At 50.4% G+C, this 10,756-nt stretch overlaps 1 pseudogene; it reads left to right on the top strand.

Moving 5' to 3' along the window:
* The first annotated feature begins 305 nt into the window (after positions 1–305).
* LOC101830113 lies at positions 306–3,483 on the top strand (annotated as a pseudogene).
* The last annotated feature ends 7,273 nt before the right edge of the window (positions 3,484–10,756 follow it).

Here is a 10,756-nt window from a genome sequence, read left to right as displayed (position 1 = left end):
TGCTTTCCATCTCTGGGGATCCCAACTCTTCCCTGAGAGCCTGGACCAATTGTTCCTGCCTGTCAGGCTTGTGGGGCTACCAGTAACACACGCTGGAATGAGGCCCCTCATTCCTGGCCAGTCAGGGCTGTTACACAGGGGAAACCCTGTCTCAAAATGCAAATCAGAGCAAGGGGGAGGGGTCAGGAGCACGATGGGAAAATCCACAGAGACAGCTGACCAGAATTCAAGGGCTCTTGACAGACAGGTGGGGAGCCTGCATGGACTGAATTAGGCTCTCTGCATGTGGGCTACAGTTGTGTACCATGGCCTGTGAACCCCTGGCAGTGAGAGCAGGTCCTGTCCCTGCTGCATGAGATGACCCATTCCCTATTGTGTGATGCCTCCCACAGTCTGGATGCAGGGGGCAGAGGCTTGGTCCTGTCTCAACTCAATATGCCAGGCCTTGTTGATGCCCCATGGGAGGCCTTACCCTTTCTGAGGAGTGGATGGGGGCGGTTTGGGGGGAAGGTGGAGAGGAACAGGAGGAGGGGAGGGAGGCCAAACTATAGTTGGTATGTAAAATAAAAACAAACAAAAACCCAAACCAATCAATAAACCAACCAACCAAAGGGGCAGTGTCACGCACCCCTGAAATCAGAGTCGATGTTGGGAGTGGAGACGGGCGGGCTACTGTTGCTTGTTGGCTACTGTCTGAGCTCCTGGTTCACGGAGAGTCCTTGTCTCACGAGTGAGGGGGAGGTGACAGAGAGGGACATCCTGTTGTCACCTGGCCTACTTGGAAAGGGACTCTCACAGCAGGGGTTCCCGTCCAGTTCCTGGATTAGCACAAAGTTAAGCAGGGGAGAAAAGTTGAAGCGGCTGCTTTCTGACTCAGGCAGAAATCAACAGCAAATGACCTTGCAGGCGTCATGTTAAGAAGAGGAAAAGGGGGTGTCTGTGTAAAATGGCCAGGATGGGTTTAAAGGAAATAGAGGATGAAGGAGAAGGGGAAGAGGGCAAGGAAAAGGGGGCAGGGACATTTGTTCCAGAGACAAAGGGCTGCCTCTGGATAGAGGAGGCAGACTTGGATGGAACATGGGAAAACGGTGGTGTATGCAGGTAAAGGTGTGAACCCCACGTTAGGGTGCAGTGTTGAACTTTAATTGGTCATGTTAATTAGGTGAGCTAAAGGGGGCCTCCAATTACTGGATTTCAATACTTTGATAGCTTGACCTTGGTAGGTCAGTCTCAGGAGGAAGAAGTGACCAAATAAGGCAATAGAGCTTGGTGACGAGTTTTAGAATTGTAACGTAACGGTTTTTAGCGAGGCAGAGGGGGTGGGAGTTAAGGGCCAGGCCTGCCAGAGCCACAAGCTCTAGAGGACCAGTGTCCCATCACCATGCCCATACACATACGCATATAACGGCAGACACATTTACACCCCACACACCATACACAAGTAGTATATACACTAAATGCGTGTTCAGAGGCTTTGGGGAGCTTCCCTGGGCTGAGAGTGGCCAGGGGTCTATGAGGCTGCTGCGTGGAGACGTGTTTCCCACGGCCTGCTCAGTCTGCCCTCTTCTATAGCTCAGGACCACCTGCCGTGCACGGCACAGCTAGCCGGGCCTCTCTCATCAGTCAGCAACCAAGAGGCCGCCCAACGGAATTTCCTAAAGGCAGTCTGGTGGAGGCGCTTTCTTGATTGAGGCTCTTTCCCTAGATGACTCTAGCTTGCGTCAACTTGACAAAACACTAGTTAGTGCAAGGGCCGCTGCCACGGAAGAGGAAAAGCAGAAGAAACAGAGGTGAGCAGATGCTGAGCCGGGGACAGGAATCAGGAGACGCCATCAGGGTTTCCCGAGACTCTGGGATACAGGAGGTCAGTCCTGTTGTGTTAGACAGTCAGCCAGCAGAGAGCAGCCCCAGAGTGGACAAGGCGATGGCTAGTGAGCCCGCCCTCCCCCACCCCTCCCCTACCCCTCCCCCACCCACCCCACCCCTCCCCACCCCTCCCCTCCCCCACCCCACCCCTCCCCCGCCCTTCCTCCTCCCCCGCCCCTCCCCCCTCCCCACATGGCTTTGCAGGCAGGGCTGGGATTACAGGCATGTGCCATTTCACTTGACTTTGGCTTTTCTTTCCTTTTAATGTGGATTTTAGGGCTTAAACATGGGTAGGGCCTCAGGCTCTACAGCCAGAAATCCTGGATCTTACAAGAAAGGACGCTTCCCGCCAATCTTCTTAGGCTTTGTCCCTTCTTCTCTTGAACGGCACTCAGGGCTCCACTGTACTTACTTTCCTGATGTTAAACAAAACAATCCTGGGACACACAGTATGGCTGGCATCCTGGAAATGAAACACAGTCACTCTGGAGGAGACATGATTTATAAGCCTACTTGCTGGCCCAACATTCCTCATTTATTATGGAAACTATTTTAGTGAATTCTTTGGCAATTTCATACATGCACACAATGTGTTTTGAACATCCTCCCCCCAACTCTTCCCAGATCCACTCCCAAAGTGTGTCTTCCTCGTCTCCTTTTTAAATAAGCCTGCGTCTGATACTGCGCATGCGCACGACAAGGTCTTTTCCCCTAGCGCCCGCCGAGGGGCCTGCAGGTCTGTGTGGAGACACTCGAGTGTCTGTTCCGCAGGATAGGGTTCATGGAAGTTGTCAAGAGTGAGGCCTACTTTAAGAGGTGCCAAGTGAGATTTAGAAGGCGGCGAGAGGGTAAAACTGACTACTATGCTCGGAAACCATTGGTGATCCAGGGCAAAACTAAGTACAACACACCCAGATACAGGATGATAGCATGTCACTAACAGCTATCGTCTGCCAGATTGCGCATGCCCGTGGAGGAGGGGCTGTGATAGTCTGCGCAGCATATGCGCACAAACTGCCCAAATGCAGTGTGAAAGTTGACCGACAAATTACGCTGCAGCCTATTGTACTGGGCGGCTGCTGGCCCGGAGGCTTCTCAGTAGGTTTGGTGTTGACGAGATCTATGAAGGCCAAGCAGAGGGGACGGGAGACGAATACAGAGAGAGCATTGATGGCCAGCCTGGGGCCTTCACTTGCTGTGTGGATGCGGGTCTTGCCCGAACTACAACTGGCAGTCAAGTGTTTGGGGCCCCGAAGGGCGCTGTGGATGGAGGCTCGCTATTCCTCGCAGTACCAAACGATCCCCTGGCTATGATTCTGAGAGCGAGGAGTTCAGTGCAGAAGTGCATCGGAAGCACATCAGGGGCAGAATGAGGAAGATGAAGATGCCGATAAGAAACAGTTCTCCCAGGACACAAGAACAACGTCACTCCAGACATGATGGAGGAGATGCACAAGGGAGCTCGCGCTGCTCACCCAGAGAATCCAGAAGAAGCCCAAGAGAGAGGTGACGAAGAGGTGGGACCGTCCCAAAATGTCTGTGGCCCAGGAGAAAGATCGGGTTGCTCAAAAGAAGGCGAGCTTCCGCAGAGCTCAAGAACGGGCTGCTGAGAGCTAAAGCAACTTTCTATGAATTTTTTTCATACAGATAATAAACTTACTGACCAAGCGGCCACTTCTGTGTTAAGCTGTTATGAAACGAGGCGTAGCATGAAGTCATGAAAGCAAAGGAGCAGGACTCAGGTCCACCTGCCTCTGCTGGGGTTAAGGGCAAGGACCACTATACCAGGCTTGAGAGTTTTTCCCTTCCACAAGACAACTCAGCCCCCCGCCCCCCCCCCCCCGCCGAAAAAGATGTCTTAATGGACTCCAGCAGAGCTCTTGGGTTTTAGTCTTCATGGAAGGAGTCACTGCCCTTAGCATGTCAGATCTGGTAAGTGACAGACCCATGATCATGGGACACAGTGCTCCCATCCATCTATTACGAGTAGATAGTGGGAAGAAAATACCTCACAGTCAATCTTGAAAGCAACCTGGTGCGGATCCATGGCTGGAGGTTGAAGGATGGCGAGTTCACAGATTTAACAATTTGCGCAGAAAGTGTCGAAGCTCTGCTAGCTTGCATTTTATGCAGACACTGAAAGGTGTGTGCCAGACCCGAATGTACACAGGAAAATAACGTGAAAGTCAAATACTAAACCTTGCTTTTACAAGGGAAAGAACCGGGCGGTGCATTTATACCTCATCCACAAGAAGTAAAAACTGTCTTCCATGATTTATTCTCACCTTAACATGCTTGTCTGTGTGCCAGCTGAAGTGGTTCAGGTCTTGATCACCTCTGGTCTCCGTCAGGGTCTGCTTTGTGGTACTGGGACCTCATGAAAACAATTACTTATCTATATCCCCAGCCTAAGACAATGCCCGTTGACTGGTTGATGAACCCATCAGAGCGAGCTTCAGGTTAAAGTTCTCCTAATTTCAGCACAGTGGTAACTGAATGTTAACATGTGGGTACATGCTGAAGCTAAAAGTCACTCCAACAGTTTCCTCCATCTGAAGGTGCAATGTGTGAGTATATTATGATAGACCATGCTATAAGCCCAACCTTTTTAATAAAAGAAGTCGTTTTATTTAAAAAATAATAATCCCGAGTCCAATTTATGCTGCTCATCGGCATGGGGCCACCCATTGCATGGGGACCAACCTACCTGCTTATACCTTTAAAGAGAGCTAACTCTTCCCCTGCCAGAGGGTGGGGTCTTGTGAACCTTTTCTTCTTGAATTTTGATTGGCTTGGCCTTGTGCAGGTCTTGGGCAGGCACCCACAGCTGCTGTGAGTTCACGAGGGCAGTGGTCTTCTGAGAACACAGTCTGACTCTGGTCCTTCTTGACCTCTGATTCTTACAGTCTTTTCACCTCATCTTGGACGTGTGCATTTGTGTGCCTGTGTGAGTGTTAGTGTGTGCGCGTGTGAGTGTACATGTGTGTGCATGCGTGTGCGTGCGTGTGCGTATGAGTGTCTGTGTGCGTGTGCACGTGTGTGTGCATATGTGTGCGTGCGTGTGCCTCTGTGTGTGCGCATGTGTGCACGTGCGAGTGCATGTGATGGATGCCCATGTGTGGCTGAGCACCCTACTGATGCTTGCTCTCTGAATATTGACCAGCTGTGAGTGTGCATTAACCACCATTCAATGCACAAAGAAGTTTCTTGGATGAAGTCTGGGAGCTGCACTAATCTACGAATTTCAAGGATAGTTTAATGTGTCCACTTAGCAAAAGTGATAGTTATAGGTTCACTCAGGGCTCCTAAGCTCAACTCCTGCGTTTTGGCCAAATTTACAGTACCAAGCATGTATGCCTTCTTTTTGTGGAGAACCAGACCAACATCCTCCTCCTCCTTCTTTTTCTGAGACAAGGTCTTAGTATGTAATTCTGGTCCTGGAACTTACTCTGTATACCAGGCTGGCCTTGATTTCACATGTATACTCCTGTCTCCGCCTCCCAAGTGTTGGGATCCAAATTGTATGCCACCACACCCTGCATGGTCCAACATTCTTGAGAGACAGTCCAGACAGAGGGTATCTTTCTTTTATTTTTTTCTGAAGACGTATAAACACAAGATATCATGCAGAATTTCTTTCAAGCCACTCAGCTTGTGTATGTGTGTTCTTCCCTGCAAGAGAAGTTCACACTGTCTTCCTCATGGCCTTCTTTCGTCACACCTGTGTCCTCCAACTTCACCCAGGGTCATTGTTAAGGAACTTGTGTGTGTGTGGCTTTGTTCTTGAGGAGAAAAAGTGATATATCACAAGGGGAAGGAAGCATCATGACCCTCCACTCTGCAAGCCCTGCCTGGCATTTGCCCATAATGAACTCTCCCTCTCTCCCTTCCCTCCCTCCCTCCCCCTCTCTCTCCCTCCTCCCCTCCCTCCCCCTCCCCTCTCTCCCCCTCCCTCCCCTCCCTCTCCTCCCTCCCTCTCTCCCCCTCCCCTCCCCTCCCTCTCTGTGCATGTATGTGTCTTTCTTTGTCTTGTTCACTTCCTCTCTGTTCATCCTCTCCCCTCACATATAGCGAGTAAACCTTCAACTTTAGGTACCTGACTTTCTGGCAGATCTAGAGATAAATGTATTTCTTATCCTGGCTTCTTGCTGTATCCTCAACAACTTCTGCCTTCCAACTCTATGTCTGGAGTTTGCCTGGAGTCTGGTCTACTGCATCAATCTATGAATGCTGGATTTCTAGAGTCTGGGTCTATGATTCTGAATCTCTTCTTGTGGGCTTTATGGGTGCATAATGGTATAGCCCTTGATTGTCTTTAACTAGTTCTGTGAATATGTCTGATTTAAAATACTATTTTAGATATTATCTCAACAATTATATATATCCATATATATCATATGCTTTTGTTTAAAATATTTTTTCATTAAGGACTTATTTATGATATGCTCTCCTTCTTGTTTAACATTTAAAACAGACCCATTTCACAGATTAAGAAGATGGGAGCTAAGTAAATTCTTCAATGACACGGAAGTCTACTGGAGAAGGGCTGGGAAGTCTTGGGGTCTGGACTCCTGGATCTGGGAAAGGGGGAAGAGGCTTTGACTTCCATGACTGTGGGAAGACGAGGGCTGTTGAAGAAGGAGATCTGTGGGAGAGAAGAGCAGACCCCTCGGCCCTCACACACAGACCCCCTTCACATAGACCCCCTTCACATAGGAGGAGCCCGCGGCACGACTGCAGGGTGAAAGCCGGACAACAGAGGGTGGAGGGACCTACCCGGGAAGTCCCGAGACTCAGCAGCTCCAAGAGGTGCGCAGCCTCCAGCCCCTGTGACACTTTAAGACAGACAAACCAAAGGCTAGAGCTAGAGGAGTTTCATGGAGACGAGTGTAAAGCTACACACCCACAGGCAGGCTCGCACAGGGCCTTCCGAGTTCCCACCTGCCTCACCTTGGAATGCTCACTGGGGCCGCCCCTCTGCTGGCCCTGTCTTTGTTAGCAGCTCCTCTGCAGGCTGGGCCAGGCTGGCTCAGAGGAGAGACACAGGTCTGGAGACCAGGAGTGGGGAGCTCAGGAGTGGGTCCTGCTTAGCACCAGGCCCAGCAGTGTGTAGTTCTTTCCTATCTATCTTAGATCAGAGTATCCGTGCTAACCCGAAGGAGACGCTCAAAAGAGAGAACCACTAACATTCTGTTGTAGAAGGAGCCAGGAGAGAGATGCTTGTGCCTTGGCTATCAGACTCTGGGGACAACAGACTAAAAGGGATTGGAGTCTCCCTGGGGGTTGTGTGCTGGCAGAAGGCAAGGCTGAAGTCTGGTACTAGATTGGAGTGGGGGTGGGGCCTCCTGGAAAGAGATTTCAGACCACTCTGAGCTTGTCACGTGCCTGACTGGAGAGACTGCAGCTGAGAATGATGGGAGGTACCACAGCTTGACCAGTACTGCTCAGCTAAGCTTGCCACTTGCCTTTTATTGAAATTTAAACCTTTGGGTGAACTTAGGGCAGAGATGTCACTGGACTTCTTTGATTTTCTTCCTAATGTGGCACATTGAATAAATATCCTCTCTGTTTTTCCTCTATTCTGTGTCTGTCTGGTAGATATACGGAGGGTGAGCTGCCAACTTTGTTAGAGCTGTCCTAGTCCAGGCTCTAAGCCTGACAACCCCTTTAATACTCTCCGAAGCCTCCCCTGAGCCTCCAGGAAGCTACTCAAGAGGTAAAACATTGGCTGGGGGTTCAACCTCTTCAGTGGTGTAGCTGGCTGTAAGTTGTCCAGAGGACTCTTCAGCACTCCAGTTGCCTGCGAATTCCATAGGCAACACTGAAACAGCTACACTCTGCAGGATGTTGGAGTGTGTCCATGTGACAAAGGACACAAGGTCAGAAACACTAGTTTGGCTGGGCATTGGTGGCACACGCCTTTTGTTCCAGCACTCAGGAGGCAGAGGCAGGCAGATCTCTGTGAGTTCGAGGCCAGCCTGGTCCACAGAGCGAGTTCTAGGACAGCCTCCAAAACGATACAGAGAAACCCTGTCTTGAAAAAACCAAAAAAAAGAAGAAGAAGAAGAAGAAGAAGAAGAAGAAGAAGAAGAAGAAGAAGAAGAAGAAGAAGAAGAAGAAGAAGAAGAAGAAGAAGAAGAAACACTAGTTTGACAGTGTTGGATCCTGAGACAGACTCACTTGAGGTCGCCGTTTGTCCTCTGGTCTGTAGTAAGCTGGTTCTGCAGATGCTGGGTGGTGATGCTGATGGCCAGATAGAGTAGCTAGCTCACTCAACTCTGATGAGCCTAGGTACCAAACAGCTGCCCCAAGTGCTTCACGGGGAGGAGATGGCTACACATCTCAATACACGTACCACTCAATGCTAGGGACATTGAATCATTGTGCAGCCCACACACAGAAGCCTCAGCCTCCAAGGCTGATTTTGAAACTGTCTTCTATGGAAACAGAGGAGGGCAACATGAGTCTGTGCAGATGGGGCCTCCAAGGGATAGCAAGTGCCATTACAAGGAGAAAGAGATGGGCTGGAGAAATGGCTTGGTGTGAAGAGTGCTTGCAGGCCTTCCAGGGAACCAAGGTCACTTTCCAGTCACATTAGGTGGCTCACAACCACCAGTGACTCCAGTTCTGGGAGAGTCTGACTTTCTCCTCTGGGCATGGGCACACACGTATAGACACAGACACACATACACAGAAAGACACACACGCCCAGATACATACCCAGACACGTATATATAGACACACACAGACACACACATATACACACAGACACATAAACACACAAACAGACACAGATACACCGACACACACACACACACACACACACACACACACACACACACACGAGATGGGAGACAGGAGAGAGAGAGAAGAAATTAAGAGATGCAGAGAAAAAATACCCAGAGACAAGGAGGGGTAGGGAAAAACAGAGATGGAAAGAGAGATAGAGACAGAGAGACACAAAATATGGAGAGATAGAGGCCAGGAAGAGACAAAGGAGAGACTGAAAGAGAGAGGGGTGAGGGGGAGAAAGGGAGGGAAGGGACAGAAGGACAGAGAGAGAAGGAGCTTTTAAAGGGGGAGAGGGAGGGAGTGTTTGTAGTTAGAATGGCATCCTGGCAGCCAGACTCCACCAGAGGCTTCTGTCATGATTTCTAATGTTGACCTGGTCGCCCTGGGCCACTTTGTCCTTCCAGTCAGGACCAGCTGCAAGGATGACATCCACCCCACACTTCCCATTGTGACCTTGAAGTCACCATTCAAAGGGCTTCTCAGTCTCCATCGAGGTCTCATCTCTAACTGGCAGCTCTCACCAGGGTACTGTAGAGGGCTTTGGAGCAATTCTGGGTTTGCCCACTAGATGCCAGCATCTCCCTCCAAGTTGAGACTATTGGAACTGTCCGAGATGGTCTACGTTGTGCCTCTGAGATGCGGACAAAGAGACTCACACCTCTGATGAGGAGAGGTGGCTGCAGGGGCAGGAGTGGGAGGTGGGGGATGGGGTGAGGGTGGGGCTGGGAATGCGGACAGAAAGGGAGACAGGGAGTTAGAGGGACGGCAGCCAGAGACAACAAGACAGATCGGGAGAGGGTATGAACTGGGACCAGGGATGTCCGTCAAGAGAAGGGGACTGGAGAGATGGCTCAGCGGTTAAGAGCGCTTGCTGCTCCTTACAAAGGACTTGAGTTTGGGCCCCAGCACTCACACTGGGCAGTTCACAACTGCCTGTAACCCAGCTCCAGGATCCAGTTCTTTCTCTGGTCTTTGTGCACACCAGCACTCACATTCACAAGCCCAGGGTCACAGGTCCATGTTCACACACCTAGTTAAAAATAAAATAGATCATTTTTAAATTAAGAAATAAGTTATGTAAGGTGAAATTCACTTTTGGGGAGCCTCCCTGTCCTGCAAATTTTGATATGTATGGTCTTGGACGTGGTGCACACTGAGATCACAGGATAAACTCAGGTTTTCAGTGTGTGTGTGTGTGTGTGTGTGTGCGCGTGCGTGTGTGTGCACATGGGTGAGTATGTATAGGGGCTCTAGGTTGATGTTCCAACCCTTTTCAATTGTTTTTCCCGTTTGTCGAGCCCAGGGACGACATGATGGTGCTGGTCTCACTAGCCAGCTTGCCCTGGGGACACCCTGCCTCCATCTTCTGAGGCTGGACTTGCAGGTGGCCACCACACCCTCTGCTGACTGAGCCTTCTCTCCAGCCTTGGCTATCCTCACAATCTAGAATTTCCCATCATCCCCCCCCCAATTCATCTGTTGTTCCTTTCAGATCAGTTAAGTTCCCAGAAACTCCTGGCTTGGGTTTTTGTTTATGTTTTGGCCCAAAGTCAGTGTTTATCTGCTTTTGATCAGAGACAGGCTCTCACTCTATAACCCGAGCTGACCTCAAACTTGGAATCCTCCCGCCTCAGTATCCCCGGTTCTGGGATTTTAGACCCGTCTACCACATCCAGCCCTGTTGATTTCTGTTTGTTTCCCAAGGCAGGGTCTTGTATAGCCCAGGCTGGTGGTCTCACTGTGTCCCTGGAGATGGCCTTGGATTCCTGCGTCTCCTGCCTTGGGACCCTGGGGTTCTGGGATTACAGGTGCCACAGCATCAGCTGCTCATTCCCATTTATGTGGAGAAGGATTTTGTTGTTTGGATGAACCAGTTTAAGTCAGTTTATGCATCTTTTGGGGACACTCCTGACCTCCCTTGCTCTTTAACTTCCTGCGGGGGGGGTTTTGGCAGTGGCGAGAGACGCCTTATCAACACACCCGCCTCCAGTTTACCAGACAGCTAACTTAACTGCTTCTGTTCCCCCACGATGGAGTGTCTCTCGCCATGGGAAAGATGAGGGTCAGGGTTTCCCACGGGCTTATCCGAAGCTCCCAG

This window comes from Mesocricetus auratus, unplaced genomic scaffold (assembly GCF_017639785.1).
Source record: "Mesocricetus auratus isolate SY011 unplaced genomic scaffold, BCM_Maur_2.0 Super-Scaffold_100054, whole genome shotgun sequence".
Classification (NCBI taxonomy): Eukaryota; Metazoa; Chordata; class Mammalia; order Rodentia; family Cricetidae; genus Mesocricetus; species Mesocricetus auratus.
The sequence above is the reverse complement of the archived record's forward strand: the minus strand, read 5'-3'. Positions and strand labels throughout refer to the sequence as shown.